At 36.4% G+C, this 25131-nt stretch overlaps 1 protein-coding gene and 1 pseudogene across 2 annotated transcripts in view; one reads left to right on the top strand and one right to left on the bottom strand.

Annotated features, from left to right (window-relative positions):
- ROBO1 (roundabout guidance receptor 1) overlaps positions 1-25131 on the top strand; it is a 1146492-nt gene that overhangs the window by 887699 nt on the left and 233662 nt on the right. The window lies entirely within an intron of this gene.
- On the bottom strand, positions 20136-20457 carry LOC121479473 (annotated as a pseudogene).

Here is a 25131-nt window from a genome sequence, read left to right as displayed (position 1 = left end):
ATTGTAGTAGAGAGGATTTGTTAAAAGTCAGAAAATTCCCTAGGCTGAAGTATATGTAGTCACAAGTCTCAGAAAACAGTGAAATGACAAGCAAGTTATGCTCACATCTTATAAAATACCTACAATAAAATATGGCCCAGGGAGACCTAGACTCAATAATCAGTCTCTTATTATTGATAATAGAGTGAGTGACAAAGAAAAGCTCTTTGGCCCAAAATTGATGGTCATGAATATAAAGCAAAGGGGGATGGGTTTCTGTCATTCTTTGCCTCTTTTTAATGCAACTGAACATTGGAAGCATATTATGGAGACGAATGGATTTACTCCACTTTCAGATAGGTGGATGCTGAAATTCTTAAGTGGGTCTGTTTCAGACTCAGATTTTTACACACTTCTTTTTAAACCAAAAACTTTGCTTTACAAATTGCTTTTTTTTTTTTTTTGGCAGTGGTAAAAGCATGTAACACAAAGAATGTCTTTTTCTGACATTTAGCTTTACAAAAGAATAGTAGATTCCCAAACTTCACTTGTTTTTCTTTCACACATTGTAAAAATAAAATTAGAAAAAATAAGGCCCCTTAATAGAAAGAAGGAAAAGAATGCAAAAGTAGTAACTTTCAAAAAATCAGGTGCATAGTGAAAATTGTATAGCTTTGTCAAAATAGTAGTGCTGTGAGTGAAAAAAAATCCTACTTTATACTAAAAAAAACAAACTCCTACTTTAGTGAAATCAAGTGGCACTATACAAAGTTAAAGCTAAGGAGATGGAAAGTTGTGTGTTTTTTTTCTTAAAAGGAATTTAATAAGTTATAAGAAAAGATGAAAATCTAAGCCCCTCTCTCTCTCTCTCTATATATATGTATATTTGTATACATGTGTGTAGATATATAATATATATATATATTTGTAAAGAATTTTTATTCATTTACTTGAGAGAGCACCAGCAGGGGGAAGGGTAGAAAAAGAAACAGACTCCCTATTGATCAGGGAGCCCAATGCTGGGCTCAAGCCAGGACCCTGAGATCATGACCTAAGCCAAAGGCAGATGCTTAACCAACTGAGCCACCCAGGCACCCCATAAAGCTCAATATATTTTAAGTTACATAATAACAATGAAACTGACTCACATGAAAAGCATAAAACTTCTTAATCATTAATTGTCAGAGACTTGGAATCATATCTGACGTCACAAAGTACACCAGGCTTTATGCCATTGACTTTCATACGAGAATCCTTCCCTCCTACTCCAAATGCTCACACTTGTGTGGACACCAGTATCTTTGCATGACTCCCCCCCACCCCCACCCCTTTCAGAAGATTACCCTTAGAAGAAAACAAGGAAATGCAGCTTTTCTTAAAATGGGCAGAGCAGGATCTCATATTTTTAATAGCACCGTAACAGCTAACAACTAATGGCATTTACTGGGCTTTTGCTGTATTCCAAGAATTACACCTAGGGTTTTATACATATCATGTCACTTAATCTTTAAAATAATCTGGTGAAGCACGTGCTGTTATATTAATTCCTGTTTTACAGGTGTGGACACAGGTTTAGGAAGGAGACTTCCTCATGGTCATGGAGTTAGTAAGTGGAGGCCCAGGTCCCAAGACTGGCAAACACCATTGGCAAACACTGCATCCAGTGTTTTCTCTTGCTCACAGTATCTTGATGTTACCTGGGAAACCATGTGCCCAGCCTGAGAGGATGAATCCTTAGTTTGGCAATCTTTTTTACCCTCTGCCATTGACGATGGGCTCAGCAGTGACTCCAGAGGTTTGCAAACATAAATTGGCTCCAGAGCCCTTCTGGGAGACATTTCCTCCATGGAAGGCAGTACAAGAGAAAAGCCTTTTTATCCTGACCCTTTTCGGTCCATTGGAGGACATTGTTATATGAGAATCATTTCTTTCCTACAAGGTGATGCAAGGCAAAGATTTTTATTCCTAACCATTTCTGTACTTCTGAAGGCAGTGCTGTGTAAGAATGAGATGCTGGCACTTGCAGGAGTCCTCATTTGATCCAAGGGAGAACATGGCAAACACACACATAGAACTAAAAATGAGAGTCTGGGACCTTGAAGGCATCACTGAGCACCAGAATCCCTATCGGCAGCCTCCAGATTTATTGCCAACTTATTTTCATTGCCATATTTTATCACTTGCAGGCAAATAGATGGAGCTGGCCAGGCCCCCTAAGGCAAATCAAGTGAACAGACCCCAGCAGAAGCAAAGGTGGAGCATAAAGTCAGTGTGGATGAAAAATAAGAACCGTGAATACAATGAGTGACAAAAATACTCATTAAAAAGTAAAGTTTGTTCTTTGCTTTTAGATTCATGGCCCATATTTTACCCAGAGTTCTTTTTGTTTTCAGTTGCCATGGCATCATCTTATTTTAAACTATAAGCACCTAAGCTGTAGAAAGCATATTAATCTTTGAAAAGATAACCAAATGTTGGTGACCTGTGTATTGAAGTAACTCCTCATTATATGGTTTAAATATAGCAGACATGAAGCACTAACTTTCTCGCTTAAAGATTATTAATTGTGGGTGTAAAGTAGAACATAAATTTTTGAAACCTTTATCACATGCAAAAAATGTTGGTTTAAATGGTAAGATTCAATCCCCAAAATATTGCATACAAGTTTAGTTAACTGTTAAGTGGAATAATTATTTTTTAAAAGATATTATTGATTTATTCATGAGAGACTCAGAGAAATAGAGAGGCAGAGACTTAGGCAGAGGGAGAAGCAGGCTCCACGCAGGGAGCCTGATGTGGGACTCGATCCTGGGACTTCAGGATCACACTCTGGGCCGAAGGCAGACGCCCAACCGCTGAGCCACCCAGGCAGCCCTAAGTAGAATAATTAAAGAGAGGCCGATGGATTCAAAACTTTTAACTCTGAAAATACTGAGACCCTAGCTTTGATTAAAAAAATAATATCATTTAAATAATATAGTTAAATATCAATTGCATTGAATCATTTGTTGCAACAGAATCATTTGTTGCAATAGTTTTTTTTTTTTTTTAAGAAAAAAACTATGATGCTTATTTTAGGTTGATATTCAACTTTGAAATTTTAAATAAGTAATATGTTCATTTTAAATAAAAGTAGACATGTTATTTAAATAAAAGTAGACAATTATTCAACAAAATAATTGAATAGTGTACTGTTTGAAGCCAAAATTCATTCTTGCTCAACACTTTTAATATCATTTTATGCAAGTTTGCAAAATAAAGTTTGCTGCACAGAAACAGGTTGTTCTGTTTCTACCTACACTTCTTTAAAAATTTTTTTTAAATAAAAAAGCTACATAGTTGAAGAGAAGTATTACCTTTTGACATCTACATATTCATTGTTCTTTCTAAGCTTTTGTTCCCCAGGCTCAGGCTGAGAATGGATAATTATATGTAATGGAAGACAGCTGTGATGTACCAAGTGTATTTTTTTTCTCTTTTTATCTTGTGCTCCAGTGCATAATTCCCTTCCTGCTTCAGTGTTATATAATGCTCAATTTCCCTATGTCTACTTTATTCTGAAATTTTAACGCGAGGACTTTAACAATGAAATTCAATAGTTTTGTTGCTACCTTTGGATAATGCCTTAAAATGTGGATGAAAGCATAAGATTTCTAATAGGGACCATTTTGTTGAGAAGGATGGTAATTGCTCTCTGTATCTAAGAAATAATGCCATTATAAAAAGAAGAGACAATTACATTTTAAATCACTCATTAAACTCACTCCGGTTTCTCTTTTAGGTAATTCATTGGATGATATCGTCAACTTTTTGGCTATTGTTTTCTTTTTCAGTTCTAACTTAGAACATGACTCTGTGTGTGTGTGTGTGTGTGTGTGTGTGTACGCGCGCGCGTGCCTGGGAGTTCCCAGGTTGGCCATCACATCACATCTTCTCTAAATTTAGTGACAATCCTATGACCGAGTATGTGACAGTGTATATTATAATCATTTTCTCCTGTGCTCTGGTTCTTCTGGCACATCGCTGAGATGGGAATATGGTCTCATCAGTATAGCTTGGTGGCTCCACGTGTTCCTTTCCTTCCGTCCTGAATTCTCTTACCTTTTATCAGTGGTAATTGGGTAATTAGCCAGAAATGCTGTCGCCTGAGCAAGGGAGTAAGAAATGTCTCATTGAACAAAATAATCTTTCTTTGTACTCATGATTCATTTTTGATATGCTACAACTCTATCAGCAGGGAAACTTTCCTCCCCATCGGGAGTCTAACAAGCCTTAAAGACCCAAGGAGACAGAGCGGCCTGCTATTAGTCTCCATTCTGAGGCAAATCGGTTACTCTGCTGCAGTCGCGTTTTGTGGCTGCACAGCAGGGGCTCTTAGGAGCTGGCAGGCATCTTCTGTTGAAGATTTGATGAATAACAAGATAAGAGTTCTATTGTGGGCCACTTGAAGAAAATTTGTAGCCAATTTGGCTTTTAAAACAAGCTAGAAGGCATTTCTGGAAGGCTGAAGAGCCCACTGGGTTATTTGGTTTTCAACTTTATTTTGATGCGGTGTGTAGATATCCAGAGCAAAATGCCCTTCGGTGAAGAAAAATTCCTGTTTCTGGCTAAGCAGTTGCATCACGATTCCCAAGCAAATAGCTGAGTAGAAAAAAAACATCCCTTAAAGACTCCGCTGCATTCTTGTAATAAATCACAAAAACATTGGTATCAGCTTTCTTAGTCATTCTGCAAGACTATAGTTAAGAATATTTCCAGATGTGTCTCACTGAAGGGAAGGTAATTTTCTTTCACGCACAAGAGATCCTTTCTTAGTGGTGAAGGGGGAAAAAAATCAAACACATTTTTAGTCCTCTGCAGGTGACAAAATTTCAATTTCCTGTATCCTCAGACTGCTAGCATTTCGCTTCCATCCCATGGGAATGAAGAGATATAATCATAAGACTACACATACATCTAAGGTAATATAAATGAAGAAGGCAATTTTGTAGTTTCCTGACAAGGTAGCTTCATGGAACAAATAATCTGAAGAAAAGAAAAGAATGCACAGGCATGGAACTGATGGCTTGGGTTTGTGGTAAAGGAACCATCCTTTGAAATATTCAAGTTAGGAGCAAAGAGATTTTCTTAATGAGGTACTGAATTGTTCTCCAGGATAAACAGAAAGTTCAATGAAAATAATGTCTCAATTTGTCAAAATTAATGATAGACCAAATCTTTCAAATAAGAAATACAAACCTAGTGGGCAATTTTGTCTTCTTATTCTAATCACATTCTTAGCTGGTGGTAACTGAAGCACAAAAGGATCTATTACAGTCTAAACTCTCCTGTGTAAATTGCGGCTATGTAGAGTATCACAGTTTGATACCAGTAGAGATCTTTCATGGCTGGTATTATAGACTATATTTCTTTTTTCTCTCTCCCATCATCCACAATTCTCAAGAGATGAATGCAGTGTAGACAAAGCCCTGTATGAACTGTAATTATACGTGGCAATTTTAAAACCGTGTCAATTAAGTTGTTTCTACATTTACTAGTGCAAAACAGGAATTATGTGGATGAATATTTAACAAACAATTTTTAAGATCCCCGAGTGTATTTTATTTTAGTCACCTGGATTGCTACGTGAATTTATGCTTCAGCAGTGCATTATTACAAGATAGAGTTCTGGTTCTAAGTCAACACAATAGTGGTTTCTTTAAGAAAATACGTGCATAAAAAAATTTAAAAAAGAAAATATGCATGTGTGCATGTTGAAGGAAATGGCATGGAGTGGGGGTGGAAAGCAGAGGTCTATAGTCTAGAAATTCAGTAAAGAGAGGCAAAGAGCCTTAATGGTAGGAGTTAGCAGTCTCCATCTTTCCTACGTTATGTTTTTTAAGATTTTATTTATTTACTTATATATTTGAGAGAGAGAGTGAAGAGAGCACATACACAAACGAGCCAGAGGAGGAGCAGAGGGGGAGGATAGAAGAGGGGGTGAGAATCTCAAGCCGGCTCCACACTGTTAGGCCTCACATGCCAGGCTCCTTGAGGGGCTTGATCTCAGGACCCTGAAATCATGACCCTGAGATCGTGAGCTAAAACCAAGAGTGGGGCGCTTAACCAGCTGAGTCACCCAAGACACCCCTTCCCTACCTTATTTTAAATGAAGCATCTCGTTGGGATATGTAGTTAAAGAATACTTGTGGAAAATGCTGTTCTCTATGCATTTTTCTTTCTTTTTTAAAAATTTCACACAGCATTGTTATTAATAAATATAAAATAATGTTCTAAAATTTCTATTGCTTTTGGTTGGCAAATGTCTGCATTTGTTAATAATAATTTTTAATACTTTTTGTTGTTTTGTCTTAGCAAAATTAATCTAAATTAATTAAATCTAAGTTTAATTGTAAGAAAACAGTTTTTAAAAAAAATTTTTAAAGATTTTATTTTTTTAAGTAATCTCTACACCTGAATAGTGTCCTTCAACTTGCAACCCGACATCAAGAGTTCTGTGCTCCACCTACTGAGCCAGCCAGGCATCCCCAAAATGACAATTTTAATAAACATATAAATAATTCTCATGTAAAAATAATGCAAGGAAGATAGAGTTGAAATTTATTTTGTGCCTGTTTGGTGAACTTAAGATAGAATTTCCAAGAAGTATTTTTGTTACAGTTGAATTTGGTTGAAGCATCTATAATATACACAAATATAGATATTATGATATATATAGATGTTATCTATCTATCTATCTATCTATATATATATATATATCTTCTATTTGAGAATCATATCCCAACATTTTTTAAAAGATTTTATTTATTCATGAGAGAGAGAGAGAATGAGAGGCAGAGACACAGGCAGAGGGAGAAGCAGGCTCCATGCAGGGAGCCCGATGAGGGACTCGTTCCTGGGACTCCAGGATCACACCCTGGGCCGAAGGCAGGCACTAAAACTGCTGAGCCACCCAGGGATGCCCCATATCCCAACATTTTAAAAAAGATTTTATCCATTTATTTGGGAGAGAGAAAGAGAGTGTGGATTACAAGAAGGGGGGGGTGAGGTAGGGGGAGGGGCAGAGGGAGAGGAAGAAGTGGGCTCCTTACTGATCAGGGAGCCTAATGTAGGGCTTGATCCCAGGATCCCAGAGATCATGACCTGAGCTGAAGGCAGACACTTAAGTGACTGAGCCACCCAGGCGCCCCTCATGTCCCAACATTTTAATGTAAAGCTAAATATATTTTATATTAGAATGTTGGCTAGTCAGCCAAGGAGTTTGTCCTGTTGAGTTAGCACATTTCCCCCATGTAACCACAAGTAAATGGAATTTGCTATGTCTTTTTAATTTCTTTTTAAAAATCAAAATTAATGTTGTTTGTTTCTTTCACTATCAGAACTGTTTCCTAAAAATACTACCCTTAAAATAATCTTTGATTGTAGAATTTTAATTCTGTGACCTTCAGAATAAATTTATGTTCCATAGTTTGTATTAAACCTAAGAAATGCAAAGCTAAGACTGTATGTCTGCACAAATACATTTAACTCACAAACTTTATTGTCTGGTGAAATAACTATCAATTGGTAGGAAAATTTACCCATAGTAACTTAATTTATGAAGCATATTGAATGATTCTCTTTTCATTGCAACTTTTGTTATTCCTTGTATTGTGTGAGTTGTGAAATTTCAGAAATCACTCTAATAAGGATGATGGGTAAATATTTGAGCTTTTCTGTTAAATTTAAAATACCGACCAGAGGACCACAAACACCGTGGTCCTACATATAATGAGTGAAGCTGGCATGTGGTGTGGGGAGTTCTGAGGGTACATAGAGAACTGTTAAGCAGGAGGAATATCAGAGAAAAGTCTAATTTTTCCACAGATGTATCTATTTTAGACTATGGAGATTGTTTTAAGAACTAACAAATGAGATTATATGAGGACATTAAGAAAAACTGAGGTCTTCTTGTGAAGACAGGATTATTCTGGATAATAACTGGCATTATCTGTATATAGCCATCAAGATTATAATACATGGCATGATTTGATAGTAGCTAACTACTGTCTCTCAAACCATAATAAAGTTTAATTGAAAATTTACTATCATGCCTTCCTTTGTCTCAAAAACAATTATAGTTTATATAACTATGAAACATATTTAATACATATTTTTAGAATGTTTCCTCTGTGCAAAGCACTTTTCTAGGAACTAGTGAAGAGTACAAGCATAAAGCACTCTGACATTAATAGTGTCCAAATACTTTTCTCAAAAAATGCAGACAAATCAATAACTATTATGATAGATAATATGTGGTATATACAGTAAAAAAGGTGATTCATTAAGAAATTAGGTATTTGTGTAATCTTTTTTAGCAACTTTTTTTTTTTTTTTTTGAGAGAGAGAGAGAGTAAGTAAGTTTGAGTGGGGGGAGGAGCAGTGGGTGAGGGAGAGAGAGAATGGAACCTTAAGCAGGTTCCATGCCCAGCACAGAGCCCAACAGGGTGCTGGACCTCACAACCTTGTGATCATGACCTGAGCTGAAATCAAAAGATGGACGCTTAACTGACTGAGCCACATAGGCACCCCTGTAATATTAAGTTAAAAATGGAACATAAAAAAAATAAAAATAAAATAAATAAATAATAAAAATAAAAATAAAAATAAATTTTAAAAAATGGAACATCAGATATCTTTAAGTACAAACATATGGTGGTAATTTTTTTTTTTTTTAGTATTATAGTGTCTTTGCCAGTTGTGAAGAAAAATCAAAACAATGTAGTATTTCACCACATAAGTGTTGCTGTGTCATTTATGGCAATTTTAATAGTAACTTGTTGTTATTTTGCTTTGTACATTTTGTTCCAGTTATTTCTTTTCTCCCAAGTACTGTACAAAAGGAACTGTGCTTGATTAATCCAGTTCAAACTAATAAGTAAAATGTGTAGACACACACCCTGAGCTGAACAGTTCCTTACAACCAGGCAAAATGGTAGTGTAGTATCATAGGCACGAAAACAATAATACATTACATTCTAAAATGAATAAGTGAGGGGCACCTGGGTGGCTCAGCCGGTTAAACATCTGCCTTCGACTCAGGTCATGATCCCAGGATCCTGGGATAGAGCCCCATGTCAGGCTGCCTGCTCCGTGGGGTTCTGCTTCTCTCTCTCCCTCTGCACCTCCCTACCCTGATGCTTATGCTCACTCTGTTTCTCTCAAATAAATAAATAAAATCCTAAAAAATAAAATGAATAAATAATAATGCAAAAAATTGGAGATCTGTTTTAGTAGATATTGTTCCCCATTACAATAGTGTTCAAATATGAAAATTTATCAGATAAGACAAAAAACATGTCTTTTTTTTACTCTTTATAATCATAAAGTCCTATAATTAAACAGTATCATCTGATAGTGATAGTTTTAATGTCTTTTGTCTTTTTCTCTTATTCTCCCTTAAAAAAACCTCATATGTGTGTGTATGTGTGTATGTGTGTATGCGTGCGCGTGTGCATTTTTTTTCTTATTTACTCAGAGTTAGAGAGGTAAGGTTTAAAAAGATATATAATAGTTTCTATACATGTTTTAAAAGGTTATTATGAAAAGCATAAGATCTTTTTGCTAAGACCTTTAGATCCTAAAAATGGTTATATTTAATTCAAAATACATCTATTTATGCAAGCTAATTTTGAAAATGAATTTTGAGGTTAATTTAGCTTTAAGTAATAAATTTATTTGTTAGAGAATTAATCAGCTTTCAAGCTATGCATTGCTATGTAAAAAATATCTTCCTTAGTAACTTTTTTGTCCCTGAAAAATTTATTTGTATGTATATAATCTTGTTTAAAAATTTATTAAGATTACTAAAGTATAGGCTCTTTATGCATAGCCTCCCAGGAGATATGCTGTATCAGTTTATATCTGAATTCTCTCAAATAACACTGCTTACAGTAGGCAATTGATTTGTTTTCACTTTCTTAAACATTGTGGATACCAGGATTATTTCTTTTAGTTAAGAGCTAGCAAACTGATCATCCAAGGCCAAGAAAAGGGTTCAGAAGGTAAATGACATTTCTTCCTAAGCCATGAAGCGAATGGTTTGTTTTGTTTGCTTATTTTTAGAAGAGGAATAAATAAGATGGATTAGGGTAGTTTGGAAGCTAAGTTAACATATTCTTCCTGATGAGGAAGGAGTAAATCTCATTATGTTCCTAGTAAGATGGGAAAAAGGTAGTTGATGAATTCGTGAACTCTGTAAGTAGCAGAGAATGCAGCAGGCCAACTGTCTGAAGGACCTTGCACTGTTATGATGAGAGGAATCTCACTGTAGAGGCAACAGGTTGTTGTACAATAAATTTTAATTATAGGACATAAAAAGTTATGTCATTCTCAGCCGAGTCAGTGTGCCATGGATTCTTCTGACCCATCCCAGATGAGACATTTATCTATCTAACATTTGCCAAGATGATCTTGCCGGTCAACAGACCCTCCCATCCCTCATTCTTTCACTCCCAGTAGTTGGACCAGAAATAGCATGCAATGCAGCGGTGACTGCATTTGGGTATATTTTGGCATAGTTCCCTAGCCTTCTAACTGAAAGCAGCTGACATTTAACTGAAAGAACATGGTGGATTGAAACCAAGCATATGAAATTTCAGATCCAAAGAATCCCCTGAAATGAAGAAACTATAAAACAAGTGTAATTTTTGGCCTTGCTCCTACAGTAACTGGGAGGAACCATTGGCTTGGTGGCAGGGAGGCTACTTTCCCCAGATCCCTGTACACTCCCCACTGCTAAAATTTCCCCACTAGTGAATGGTCCCTGGCTGTAGCTGGCAGTCCCTCTGCAATGGCCTCCCCTGCCATTGGTTTACCACTGGCTCCCATTCTGCACACTGTTTCTTCTCACATAGTTTGCATATTTCCTGATTGGCTGCTGCTTCTTGCCCTTAGTCCTAAAAATCTAAAGTTTTGTAGTGAAAAATGCAAGTATGGTCTATAAAATACAAGAGGGTCTCAGTGGATCCTGAAGATGTTGTTACAGTTCTGAACAGATTGGATATTGAGAATATGAGTTCTCTAGGTTAATTATGACCTGTACCACTCCTTAGTTATGAGACATAGGACAACTTAGTTCACTTGTTTCCCCTCGGTTTCTTCATCTGAACAATAAAGAATCAGAGAAACTATCCTATAGATTCTTTGACTGAATTAAATGACGTGCCATTTAGAACATTTTTTGGCTCAGCGTAAACATTCAATAAATACTTTCCATAATTTCTATATTGTTTTTTTTTATATTACCCTACTGTAGACGTGGTTAGGTATTTCTTTTTAAAATTGGATCTTTCAGGGGCAGTTTAAAATTGAGTTTTCAGAAAATTAAGATTATTTTAAACTTTATTAAGAGTCTTTAAGAGTACAGGCTTGATCCTTGACATTTCCAAACCAAGGTTTCTTAACTAGCTGGACTAGAGAAGGCTTCAAGGGAGTTGGGGAATGGGGTGTATTAGAATGTCAAGAGGATATGACACCCTGCAAATTCTGATATAAACAGCCTCCACCCAAAAACTGTTCTCTGGTAATTGCTGAGAGGTTTACATCATATCTCTCAAGTATGTTCAGAGTAGGAGAGAAGCTAGGGACTATATTTATAAGCTATTTTTAAAAATATTTTTACTTATTTAAATTTAGTCAGGTTTCCATGAGTAAAAGTGAAGTTTTAAAGACTAATTGTTTAGATATTCTCAGATACTCAGATGCTCTCAACAAAACTGCTACTTTAAATTTGTTGTATTCATCTCCTCTTACTGCTTTAACAAATCACCACAAATTTAGCATTTTAAAAACACATACTTATTTCACTGTGATAGAGCTTAGAAGTCTGAATGGGCTCAGCTAGGTCCCTTGCTTGCGATCCCATGAGCTAGAATGAAGATGTTGATTAAGGCTGTGTTGCCTACTGAAGATTCAAGAAAAAAATTCCTCTTCCAGTATTATTCAGGTTGTTTGCCAAATTTGGTTTATTGTGGTTGTGGTTGTAGGAATGAGGTCCCGGTTATCTTGTTGCCTGTCAAACAGAGGCCAGGCTTTGCTCCTGTTGCTTAACTTTATTCCAAAAAGGGCTGGCTGAGTCTCTCTCATGCTTTACAGCCTTTTGCTGCATCTCATGCTTTGCAAGCTCTCATGCTTTACATGACTTTTGCTGCATTTTTCTGATACAGATCAGAGAAGGCTCTCTGCTTATAAGGGTTCCTGTGATTACATCAGGCCCACCTGTATAATCCAGTGTGTCCTCTCTGTCTTAAGATGTATTGCCTTAATTACATCTGCAAAGCATCTTTTGCCATGTGAGGTAACAGTAGTCCCAGATCCGAAGGAGTAGGTAGGGCATGAATATCTTTGGAGAGCTAGTGTATCTACCATCCCTAGGTTGTTCTAAATCCAAATATTTTAAAATGTGAAAGTCTTAGGGAACCTTTTCTCTTCTCCCTTTTACTCATTCAACAGCTTATATGAAATATCCAAGGACGTCCAAGAAACTTACTCTAGTTGAGAAATAAAGTCAATATACCCCTACTTAGATATAAGGGGCTCAAGAGAGCTAAAAAAAAAAAAAAAAGGTACCTAAAGGAAATTGCAGCTATTTCTAACAGGAAGAAAAAAAAAGATCAAGGAAAGCTTCTTTGAAGAGGTAGCTTTTGAGAAGTATCCTGAAGGATGAGTAAGGGAAAGATATTTTTTTGTCTTATGGATGATAACGCATAAAAGCAGAGACATATGCTATATTCAGGATATGGCAGTAGCTAGGTAAGATTCATGGTGATATATAATGAAAATGGGAATTTGTATGACCATGCTAAGAAGTTAGATCTTTATTCTATAATAGGAGTCAGTGAAACTTTTAGGCTGTGGGAAATAATAGACTAACAGACATGTTTTAGAAAAGGTGACCCTGCTGTCACTGGGGAGGCTGCATTGCCTGGAATGGCTGTTGGAAGCCATTGGAAGGCTGTTGTGCAGAAGGAGACGCCAAAGGCAGAATATGGCAGTAGGAAGGGTAGAAATTACGCAGTCAGGTGGAGAAATTCTTTCAGGGTGATTGACTGCCTAAATGAAGGGCTGAAGATAAAGGTAGAGTTCAGATGGGACATTTTCTAGCCTTGGAAACTGAGGACGGTGATGCTATTATCTGAAAATAAAGGAGATAGGAAGAACAATAGGGTTTCTGAGTGAGAAGATGGAGCTTGGATTTGTGCATTTAATATCCTCGTGCAATCTGAGAAGGAAATCAGGAGAGTTGCAGGCCAGAGCTATGTTTAGGAGATGCATCAGCAATATGATAGTCAAGGCAGAAACAGGGGTAAGGACATTTAGTAAAAAAATGCAGAAGAGGGGTGCCTGGTTGGTTTCAGTCAATAGGTATGTGATTCTTGACCTCGGGTTGTGAGTTTGAGCCTCATGTTCGGTATAGAGATTACTTAGAAATAAAATCTTTAGGGACACCTGAGTGGCTCACTGGTTGAGTATCTGCCTTTGGCTTAGGGCATGACCCTGGAGTCCTGGGATCGAGTCCCACATCGGGCTCCCTGCATGGAGCCTGCTTCTCCCTCTGCCTGTGTCTCTGCCTGTCTCTGTGTGTCTCTCAGGAATAAATAATTTTTTAAGAAAAAAGAAATAAAATATTTTAAAAAATTCCAGAAGAAACCCACAAACTCCTTTGCGAGACTAATAATAGTCTCACAAATAGATAAGCCACATATGACAAAGGAGGTAGCAGGAATTTAATTGGTGAAGGAAGTTCATATGCAATCACATGGGATGGTTGAGAAAAACCTCCAGCAGGGCAACTTCAAAATTAGACAAGAAAAGTGTGTATTCTTTTACCAGTCTCTCCCTGTTTCCCCCAATAAATAAGGTCTGAGGATCTCATTTAAAACATGGTGTCTATAGGTGACAACATTGTATTAAATAGTGAAATTTGCTAAGAGAGTAGAACTTAAATATTCTCTCTCTCTCTCTCTATCTCTCTCTCTCTCTCTCACACACACACAAAAGTTAAATATGTGATGTGACAAATATATTGATTAACTGGATGGGGAATCCTTCCACAATATATACACATACCAAATCATGATATATACCTTAAATATCTTACAATTTTGTTTGTCTGGAAAACCTCAATAAAGCTGAAAACTTTTTAAGATTTATTTATTTATTTATTCATGAAAGACACAGAGAGGCAGAGACACAGGCAGAGGGAGAAGCAGGCTCCCTGTGGAGAGCCGAATGTGGGACTCGATCTCAGGACCCTGGGATCACAGCCTGCGCCAAAGGCAGACGCTCAACCACTGAGCCATGCAGGCACCGCAATAAAGCTGAAATTTAAAACAACAACAACTGTTGAGACAGTTTTGGGGACAAGATGGGAAAGTACCTCTTCGAAGAAGAGATCATTGGCTAAGTGAGGGAAGCTTCAAGTTGTAGAGGGCAGCCAAAGAGAATACCTTGAGGGCTGGTAACTGGGAGGTCCTGGCAGAGGCTAAAAATCTAACCTCTGGTTGAGTTGAGTTGAAGCCACTTCATTTGACAGGCAAGCCCCCATGGGTTCTGGGTGAGGAAAATTAATCAGGGCCGAATGTTCCGTCCTGGTTCCAGGCAATTCAGTCTGTGGTTAGAGTAGTTCTTTGTGTTGAGGAATCCTTCTTTTAAGTTTATTCATTTCTGTGCCTTTCTACTCTTGTGTTGTTCAGCTTCCTTAGTTTCCTGGTAATGATTCTTTGAGGGAAAAAGATCCATCATCATTTCCTCTGAGCCAGGGAAGAAATCTTCAACCATAGTTAGACCAGAATAATTAGAGACATCATTATGTTCTTGAAGCAACTGTTCCCCACATCTTTTTTCTATTCAGAATACCTCATGGGGTAACAGAAGTATGATTTTTCTTCCCTTCTTTTCCAAAAATCCCTGTTTCTTTGAGGTTCATTTAAGCAGATTCTACCTCTCAGTATCCTTTCTCCTTGCTATCATATACTGATATCTCCAGTTCTTTTCTTTCGGTAATAACTTTAACATCACATTTATTGCCTTTCTTTCAATTATGAAATCTGTCACCATCTTAGAGAGTTGGACTTTAGTTCCCTGATCTTTTTATCTACAATATTTTTTTACTCTGCTTTTCCTTGGTCCTATCCTAGGTCTTATCACCTTCAAAATCATACTTTCTCCAAAATCTATACTTCAGACTTTGTCATTACATCTAACTCATCAGTAAGAGTCTACTTCCAAACACATGCCAGCTCTGTCTATAATACTTCTCTCCATCTCTACTAGGACCACCCTGACATGAATTACTTTCTACTGTACTACTTCAGGGTTCTGCACTGGTCTTCCTGCCTCCCTACATTCCACCTAGACCCTCTATGATACAGAACAGGAGTTCAGCAGATAGTTGAACTAATGAATGATTTATGCATGTTGAGGAAAAAGAAAGCATTTGGGATTTTTAAAAGCAGTTCCCAGAATATGTGCTGAGGTAATAATGGTAAGTCTCTTCACTATTGTTTAAGTTGTGGAAAACTTGACTTCTAGACTTGGCCTTCCTTATGTATACCATTAATCAAAGTGCTTTGGACACGTACCCATACTGATTCCATGTTTCCGCTTCCTGAAGATCTGCTGGTACTGAGTCTCTGGCTAGCATTGGTTGGTCCCATTGTCAGAGTTTGTTAGTGATAACAACTTGGGTGTAGCATAGTTCATCAAATGTCTGCTGGTGGTCCTAGTGAAGGAGGGATCTGAAATGGGTGAGGAGGTACATGAGAGAGCTGTTGTTGAGGTGTGGGCCTGCATGTGTGCCTCTGGTTTCTTCTGGTGTGTCCTAGGAGAGGAAAAATGTCCCCAGTTCTGATTGCTTCCCAATGTTAAATAACCATCTCCTTGTCAGAATGCCAGACCTCAAACACCGCCCCCTCCCTGTTAAAGAAGAAGGCCTGTTTATAGTCTGAGAAGGTCGAATGGAGAATTCGTCTGGCCAGATCAACAGCTGGGAGCTGGAGGCATTATATATTTCAATCTCAAATCTTGATAATATATCAGGAATGTTTCCTGTGTTTTACATGACAGTCGAACATTTGTCAGAATGCTGACCTTGAGGCGTTGTAAGATTCCATAACATCAAAGTTTCCATTAAGTTCAGCATATTCTCTTTAGCAGAAGTCACTCAGTTTAGAAAGAAATATGGATTTGAAACAAAAAACGTCTCTTTTAACCGGAGGCCATATATAAGGTACTGGCTTAAAGTTTGGGCCTTAAAAGAGGGAGGCTGACCTGGTTCTCCTGGGGCTTCACCAATTATTGATGTGTGACCTTAGGCAAATTACCTCAACCCATGATTGTTCTGAATTTTAGCATGTATCACCGTTACCATAAGGGCTTCATAAAATTCAGATTGCTAATGGTACCCCCAGAGTTTCTGATTCAGCAGTTCTGGAGTTGGGTCTGAGAGTTTGAATTTCTAAAGTGTTCCCATATGATGCTAATGCTGCTGGTCCAGAGACAACACTTTGAGAACCACTGCCTTAACCTCTTCAAATCTGTTTCTTTATGTAAAAACAAGGCATATTTAGAGCAGTTGTAAGAATAGGGCACAATTTAAAACATCAGGCTCACAATCAGGATTGGTCTGATGTTTCACTCTTGAGTTAGCCATTTATGGTTCATTCATTGCCAAAAGCATGCAAAATTTAAATTTTCAAAATTTGAAGTTTTTTACATCTGCCTATTAACCATTACAATAGCAAAAACACATTTTTTCATGTCATTTATGCCCATGTCCAATAGCTACAAAATGTAGCCTGCCTATGAAGCTACAATCTTTTCTTAGGTACACAATTTATGACCTGTTATATTCATTGGGTTCCACAAATTTGTTACCTAATGATTATACCACCCATTTGGGGTCTTGAAAATTAGCTCTTAAAAGGTTGACTATTTAAAAAAAAAAAAAAGTTGAGGGCAGCCCAGGTGGCTCAGTGGTTTAGTGCCGCCTTCAGCCGTGGGTGTGATCCTGGAGACCCGGGATCGAATCCCATCTCAGGCTTCCTACATGGAGCCTGCTTCTCCCTCTGCCTGTGTCTCTGCCTCTCTCTCTCTATGTCTCTCATGAATAAATAAGTAAAATCTTAAAAAAAAAAGTTGAATATTGATGAATAAATATAGGAAATAATATTTAGTACCTGAGCTCTTTTGGAGTTTTTTAAATGGATTTAAATATGAATAATCAGTTTAACTCCCTTTTAAATGTAATTAATCTTTAGTTAACTAACATTGTAAACATTATTCTAAAAAGTCAATAGAATAATTTGGGATGAGATGTTTAAAGGATTAAGAGGATAAAATTTAGAAGTGGCTCTTTAGGACTAGAGAAAATAATGCTGAAGATTTCTAATGTCTATCATCGTTTATAGATTACAATGACAATCCAGAAAGTGAAGTACATTTTGGTCAAATGCATATTATTCATTTAATTGTATAAATATGATGTTTTAAAAAGTATTTTTTTGGTCAGTATGCTCTAAACATAAAATATTTCAAAAAAGATTAGATAATCTAGTTCATTTTCATTAAGATGGACTGTACCTAAAGGTCAGGGCACATAAGTAGATATAGACTTTATGAGATATAACTGGGCTCTTGCAATTATTGGTTATACACTAACTGTTGGGAGAATTAATTGTATGTTCTTACAGTGTTTGGGTTACCTTGAAAAATTCAGTGACCTTTAAATTTATGGTCCTATATTTTATCTCCCAAGATGACATTCTTGTAATAAGCATAGGGAAGTTATTCAGCTTTAGATAGCTTCTATAGTCTTCTGGTGACATGTTTATTCACTTTGTTTATGTGCTTGTTCTTGGCCTTTTCCCCTGAAATTTTTTATACTGTTTTTGCACTGGTACGATATTTACTACAGGTTAAGTATACTTTTTAAGTTTAGCTGAAGTTTTGTTCCTATACAAAATTAACAGTAAGTTCTGGAAACAGCAATTTACATTTCCTGTTCAAAACCCATTTCTGATGTTCAAAACTGTAAATGGATTATAACTATGGTATAGATTAGCAAATTGATCATCCTTTCAGAATACAATTTGTTACCCATGAAGCTTAAAAAAAAATAGAAAGTTCAGGTAGTGTATCATTTCTGAATATTCCCTTGGAACTAACTATATTTTAACTTTTAAATGTTCTCTCTTCTTAGAATAAAAACAACATGTAAAAGTGCTTTTTCATTTGGGTGTAGTTTCCCACTTTTATTTGCCTTAGTGTTTTAAAAAGGAGGAGAGGTGGAAGATTGTTCTAGGTTTTCACCATATTATGTTGAGTGAATGAGCAGCTTGTGATATTTCAAGTTTCTTTTGCAGTACTTTTTTGTTTCTACTAGGATGTTTGTTTAAATCAAAATATTTTTTTCTGTTTAATGATGTTTAAAATAGACTTTTCTTCCTTTTTGTGCTATCGTGTGTGACCTAGTTTTAAAAATTAAGCTTAAAGTAATGCTAGTTGCAGCAGTAATAACAGTGCATGAAGCCTGAGCAGAGAATTTTAAAGACACATAATAATATGTAAAGCATAGTTTAATGAGGTTATCTGAACCACTTTAAGTTTCAAGTACCATATAATTTGAATAATTATGGTATAAAATGTTAATGAAAAACTCACATTGCCTGGCACTGTAGAGATGTGACAATTGTTTAAGGCAAATTATCTACCCAGGTAGCTCTCACAGGATGGCATTAGCAAATTTGCCTTGCTGAATCTACCTTTGCCAGCATTGTGCCTCGCTTTGCAGGTTCAGAAACCTGGTTTGTTAGCACTCCAAGAGTAAATCTGTTTCTCAGAGAGATTCATGTTAATCAAGCTTAGGGAAACTTATTAGAATAAACCAGGACACTAACTCAGATGTTTAATGTTCTCCAAAACACCACGTTTTCTCTTAATGGCTATAATACAAAGACATATTCCCTTTGGGCTGCCACTGGGTAAAAATGAAATCAAAGTGATCAAGGTGTGGTTCAAATGTTTAGTGGCATCAGATTTAGTGAACTTAATGATACCATCTTCAAAATAGGCACTCTTTGTGCTCCCAGGACCAGATAAATCACATTTTTTGTTCATTGGCACCTTTCTCAATGGACAGTAGTTGGATGTTAATCTCAAACTTCTAGTTTATGATTACCTTTTTATTTATTATTTTTTTTTTTTTTATTTATTTTTATTTTTTTATTTATTATTTTGTTGATCATTTCTCACCCTTTCTAGTTATAACCTTCTTTTTTAGGTAAATTAGACCATCCTTTCAGAATATGAGCAAATTTTGGTGCTCTAGAAAACATCTCATCCATTTGGCCAAGACCTTTTAAAATGTTTGATATTTTGGCAAACTATAAAAGTTAGTCGAAATATGAAAGGAACCTATAATCTTCATTGCATTTTTATTGGACAAATCCCTATTAAAATTGTATACAATTTCCAACATGTATACAATTTTGTAAAATTTTTAATAGTTGCCATAAAGGATTTATTTGGGAATTATAATGTGAATTTCTAATTCTTACATTTAGGTAAAAGAATTTATGGCTCATTTCTGATTATAAAAATAAAACTAACATGTGCTCTTCCAAGAGAAATCATAGAATACAGAAACGAATAAAGAAGAAAGTAGAATTCATCCATAATCTTGACATGCAGAGAAAGCAACTTTTCACATTTTGGCATATATATTTTCAATGCAAATATATTCCTTGACTTTGAAGTGATTATATTAGTGAGGTTTCTCCAGAGAAACAGAAATAATATTAGGTCTACATGGAGGAGAGATTATAGACAAAATAGGAGATGGGAGGTGACTGACAAATTCTGCAAAGCATACCCACAGACTGGAGATTCAGAGAAGAGTTGATACTGCTGTCTTGAGTCTGGAGGTAGAATTCCTTGTGGTGTGAATGGAGGGAGGAGGGATGAGAAGGTATCTCAGCCTTTTCTCCTAAGGACTGCAAGTGTTTGGATGAAGACTTCCCACATTATGGAGGGTATTCTGATTTACCTAAAGTGTACTGATTTAGATTTTTTTTTCTGAGTGTCAGTCATCTTTTATTAGAGGTTGATTCTGAGTTAGGTTATGAAAGATTCGAAGGTGCCAGGCACAGGTAGGAATGCCAAGTGTGCCTCCACACTGGGCCCTCACCAGTGGCACCACATAGCCTCTCACCTTTGAGTTCCTTGTAGTAATGACAGTAGATGAACAGCATAGAAGCTGCCAACACCATAGAAATCCGAGCAATGTTTCCTTTCTTCACATTAACGTACTTGTTGTAATACCCTTTGAAATGTTCCAGCAATGCCTTCAGGGGTGAAATCCTGCATGATTATCCAGCTTGGTAGCTTTCCTAGTTTCGCATCCATAAGCTTCTTTTTCACTGGTGTGGAGGAAACCATTTTGGAGTCCTGGGTGTCCACTCTGCTGGGGTTGATTTAGATGTTAATCACATTTAAACAATAACTTTTCAGTAACATCTAGACTGCTGTTTGACCAAACAGCTGAGTAACATTGCCTTGCCAAGTTGACATATAAAATCAACCATCACAGTGACCTTATATATATTTATATGTAATATTAAATGTATCCTATGTGCACACATGCACAATATAATATACACACATACTGTATACAACACATTATTACATGATGTGTATAGTATATGCGTTATATATAGTATGTATATATGTGTATAATATGTGTGTGTACTATGAATACAGGTAATGTGTATGTGTCATGTTCCTTACTTTCCTCATTTCCTTTGTGTGCGACTTTTGCTTACCACCTCTCCTCTCCTTTCCCTTGTCATCTTCCCTCCATTCTTTCCCTCCATTCTTTCCCTCTCATCCCGCTTCTATCCCCTCCCCTGCTTTTTCAGTCACTCAAGTAAGTGATGACTCCGAGAACTTGGTTCAAATCTGCAAAGTCATGAGTACCAAATGCTTACTGTGATCTTCATTGGCACCTCCTACCATCACCTCAGAAAGTGTCTGAAACTGAATTTATTATTTCTTCAAATCTGTTCCTTTTTATTGTTTTCTTTAAAATGAATTTAAATGGCACAAGCCATTTTTAATGTCACCATCTTCTTACTATCTATTAACCATTGTATTCCCATGGATTGGCCACCATAAATAGACTCTGTTGACCATATATCTTATAATCCATCACTACCACTTGGCATTTCTTAACTATGCCTCTGCCTATGGCCTCCATCCCCTTGAAAAACTGCTTTCTACTTTGCCATTGAAACATTTATTTGAGGGGATCCCTGGGTGGCTCAGCGGTTGAGTGCCTGCCTTCAGCCCAGGGTGTGATCCAGGAGACCCGGGATCGAATCCCACATCAGGCTCCCTGCATGGAGCCTGATTCTCCCTCTGCCTGTGTCTCTGCCTCTCTCTCTCTATGTCTCTCATGAATAAATAAAATCTTTAAAAAAAGAAACATTTATTTGATATGCAAACCACATCTCATCATTTATTTTCTACAAATCTCTCAAAAGGTCTTTGTCTTCATGATAAAATAAAATTTCTTAGCCTGTTACTCAAAGTCCTTTATGATTTAATCCCTATCTACTTCCCTTGTTTCATTTATAGATATCTTCCTTCTTATTGCTAAAATAACAGGGCACTGAATAGTGATGACAAATAATTGAAGAATGAGGAAGCATTAACTATTTTTATGAAAAGTTATGATAAGGAGAAATTATAATCCTAACCACATTTTTTCCTATTTTTGGTAACTTTTTAAAAACATTTTTCTATTAATTTATTTATTATTATTTTAAGTACACTCTATGCCCAACATAGGGCTTGAACTCAAGCAAGAGCAAGAGTTGCATGCTCTACTGATTGAGCCAGCCACGTACCCTTTGTAGGTAATTTCTTAATGTTGTTTGGTTTGCTAATCTCCAGTTAAGGAGTTTTGGCACTGGTAGTATTATTTGATAAGAGTTGTTGTAACAGGGACACCTGGGTGATCAGTGGTCGAGCATCTGCCTTCGACTCAAGGTATGATCCCAGTGTCATGGGATCGAGTCCCACGTCCGGCTTCTTGCACGGAGCCTGCTTCTCCCTCTGTCTGTGTCTCTGCGTCTCTCTTTCTTTGTCTCATGAATAAATACATTTTTAAAATCTTAAAAAAAATAGAGTTGTTGTACTACAGAAAGTAGAATGGGTATTACCGTAGTGAAAAGAAAAAAATTTTTTTTAAAGATTTTATTTATTTATTCATAGAGACACAGAGAGAGAGAGAGGCAGAGACACAGGCAGAGGGAGAAGCAGGCTCCATGCAGGGAGCCTGACGTGGGACTCAACCCAGGGTCTCCAGGATCACACCCTGGGCTGCAGGCGGCACCAAACCGCTGCGCCACTGGGGCTGCCCCAGAAAAATGTTTTAATGATAAAGAGTCTCACTTAATTGGAGTCAGACATATTTCAGAGTGTTTTAAGTACTCCTTTCCACAAATCATCATTGTCCTTCTGTTTAACATGTATTAAATTGCTTTGCTTAATTTATAAATATCCTACAATACTAAATGAAATTCTTAAGTCGTTTTAGTGATTTGAGAGAAACCATGAAAAATGAATGCATGCTTGATGTTATGTTTCATTACCTAGGAACTGATTCTAAATTAAAACATGGTTTAAATTTCTGGGAAGGTACACACATTGGCTTAATGTATTGCTTAAATTTATAATATATAGAGAGATTATTGTTCATAATGTTGATAACTAGCATAAGCATCTCATAAGTGTTTGCTTATAATGTTTTTATATTTATGTTATGCTTTCTTATGTTCTACTAAAAATACTAAATTTTTAATATTTTGATAGGAAATCAATCTCTTGTTTGACAGCCTATAAATTATTTTGAGTTAAATGAAGGGGATTAACTGAAAAACAAAATCCCAGTAGCAAAGCTGCTTTATATTTTCAAAAAGTTATCTCTGCTTTTTGTTGTTTTATTTTCAAATAATTCTATTAATTTACTTTTTATATTTTCCATACCTTACATTGTTGAGGATCAGTCAGCAATGGTTTATAATACTGATACACACCTTATAAAACTGATTTACATATTTTCAAGTGCTTTCAGTTTCCTTTTCCAAATAAATTCTTATACTTTATCTGTGAGAATTATTAGCTATAAATTATAGATGAACATGTAGTAAGAAAAAACCAAAAATTATTGAGTGTTCTTTGTATAGCAGGTATGTAACAGTTAATCTCCCCAACTGCCTTATGATGTGGAAAATGAGACCTGGTGATGGTCCAGACTTCCCCAAATGCCAAACTTTCTTATTCTCTTAATTTTGGAGTAGATAACAAATAGATTTTTTTTTGAGAATACTCAAAGTAGGCTAATAGACATGTATTTTTCTTTAAAGACGTATTTATTTGAGAGAGAGAGGGAGAGAACATGAACAGGAGGAAGGACGGGAGAGGGAAAAAATCCCCAAGCACACTCCTTGCTGAGCACAGCCACCGAAACAGGGACACAGGGACACAGGGCTCAATCCTAGGACCCTGAAGTCATGACCTGAGCTGAAATCAAGAGTTGGATGCTCAACTAACTGTGCCACCCAGGCGGCCCATGGATGTGTATTTTTCAAATCTAATCTTATATGTTTAAGATTATTTGAAAGATGTATATGAAAGAGTAAAGGTAATAAAGATTGTTATCCCTCTGTTTCCCAGACCAGAAATGGACTTTCCAGAGACAGAAAAAATTCTATGTTTATCTTCTAGAATCTTCTGTTATTGTGTTCTCCAACAATCTATGTGTAGACCAACCAGCAGGACAAAAACTGAAGAATTGCACTGATAAAATGAAGGCATAATTTACTGCAATGATTGGGTGTGCCCACCCATGCTACACCACTCCTGCCTGAAGCATCTCTGCGGCATCGTCACCAGCCGTTGTGAACGGTTCTTATTCTAACAGCCCTTTTCCATATAGGACTTCCTGACAGACTTTTGTGTTCCCTAAAATTCAAGAAAGATTTTGTTTTATTCCATGTCACATATTTGCTTCAATAGTTTACCTATGACTTGCATAACACAATGGGATAAAAAAGTTTGAGCTCTTTGTTATTTTCTTGCTGGTAGGGCCTTGACCTTCAGTGTGATTTCTCATTAAAATTGTTATTTGGTTTCAAATTTAATATTAAAATTTACTAGTAATATCTAAAATATAGGTTGATATAGGTACCTATTTTGGGGTACCTTTTTTCTCTTCAAAAAAAGTTATTTTCATACTCTGAAATAAAGCTTATTAACCCATATTTGGAAACATAAGTTTGCAGCCAAACTTAATGCCCAATGCCACCCCAAAAAAGGGGACTTAAAATGTGTGTGTGTGTGTGTGTGTGTGTGTGTGTGTCTGTACATGTACTTATATGTATGATATATGACAGAGAGGTTGATTGAAAACAACATAAAGGGTCCAGCCTAGCCTCATCTGCCTTAAGACATGTGAAAACTAGGAATTAAGCAATAAAGTTTAGTGTTACTCCTAGAAGGATGCTGTGAACCTCCCTTTAAATCCTTTTGTATCTTCTGTACTTGCTCTTGCAAGACACACTGACAATAGCTAGAAAAGTAAGATGAGATGAAGAGAAGAAAGAATATGAAAGATATAAATTATTTTTTATTTTTTATTTTTTAAGATTCTTATTTGAGAAAGAGAGAACACAGGCAAGGGGGAGAGACTGAAGGAGAAGCAAACTCCCCACTGAGCAGGGAACCCAACCTGGGCCTCATTCTCAGGACCCTGGGATCATGACCTGAGACAAAGGCAGATGTTTAACCGACTGATTAACCCAGGTGCCCTGAAGAGATATAAATTATTTTAAAACTCAAACAAAAACAGGCTTCAGATATTTACTTTCAACTTTATGTATTTATTGATATTCTCATAATAACTGAGCCATTCAAAAGAGACTAAATTTCTCTTTGAGCATTCTCAGAAAGAAAACTAGTAAAATCAATCTGACTTGAAGATTTGAAAGTGCAGTTGTTTCCTTAAAGATCCTTTAAAAAATGACCATTTTATCATATTTTTTCATATTT

This window comes from Vulpes lagopus, chromosome 20 (assembly GCF_018345385.1).
Source record: "Vulpes lagopus strain Blue_001 chromosome 20, ASM1834538v1, whole genome shotgun sequence".
NCBI lineage: Eukaryota > Metazoa > Chordata > Mammalia > Carnivora > Canidae > Vulpes > Vulpes lagopus.
The sequence above is the reverse complement of the archived record's forward strand: the minus strand, read 5'-3'. Positions and strand labels throughout refer to the sequence as shown.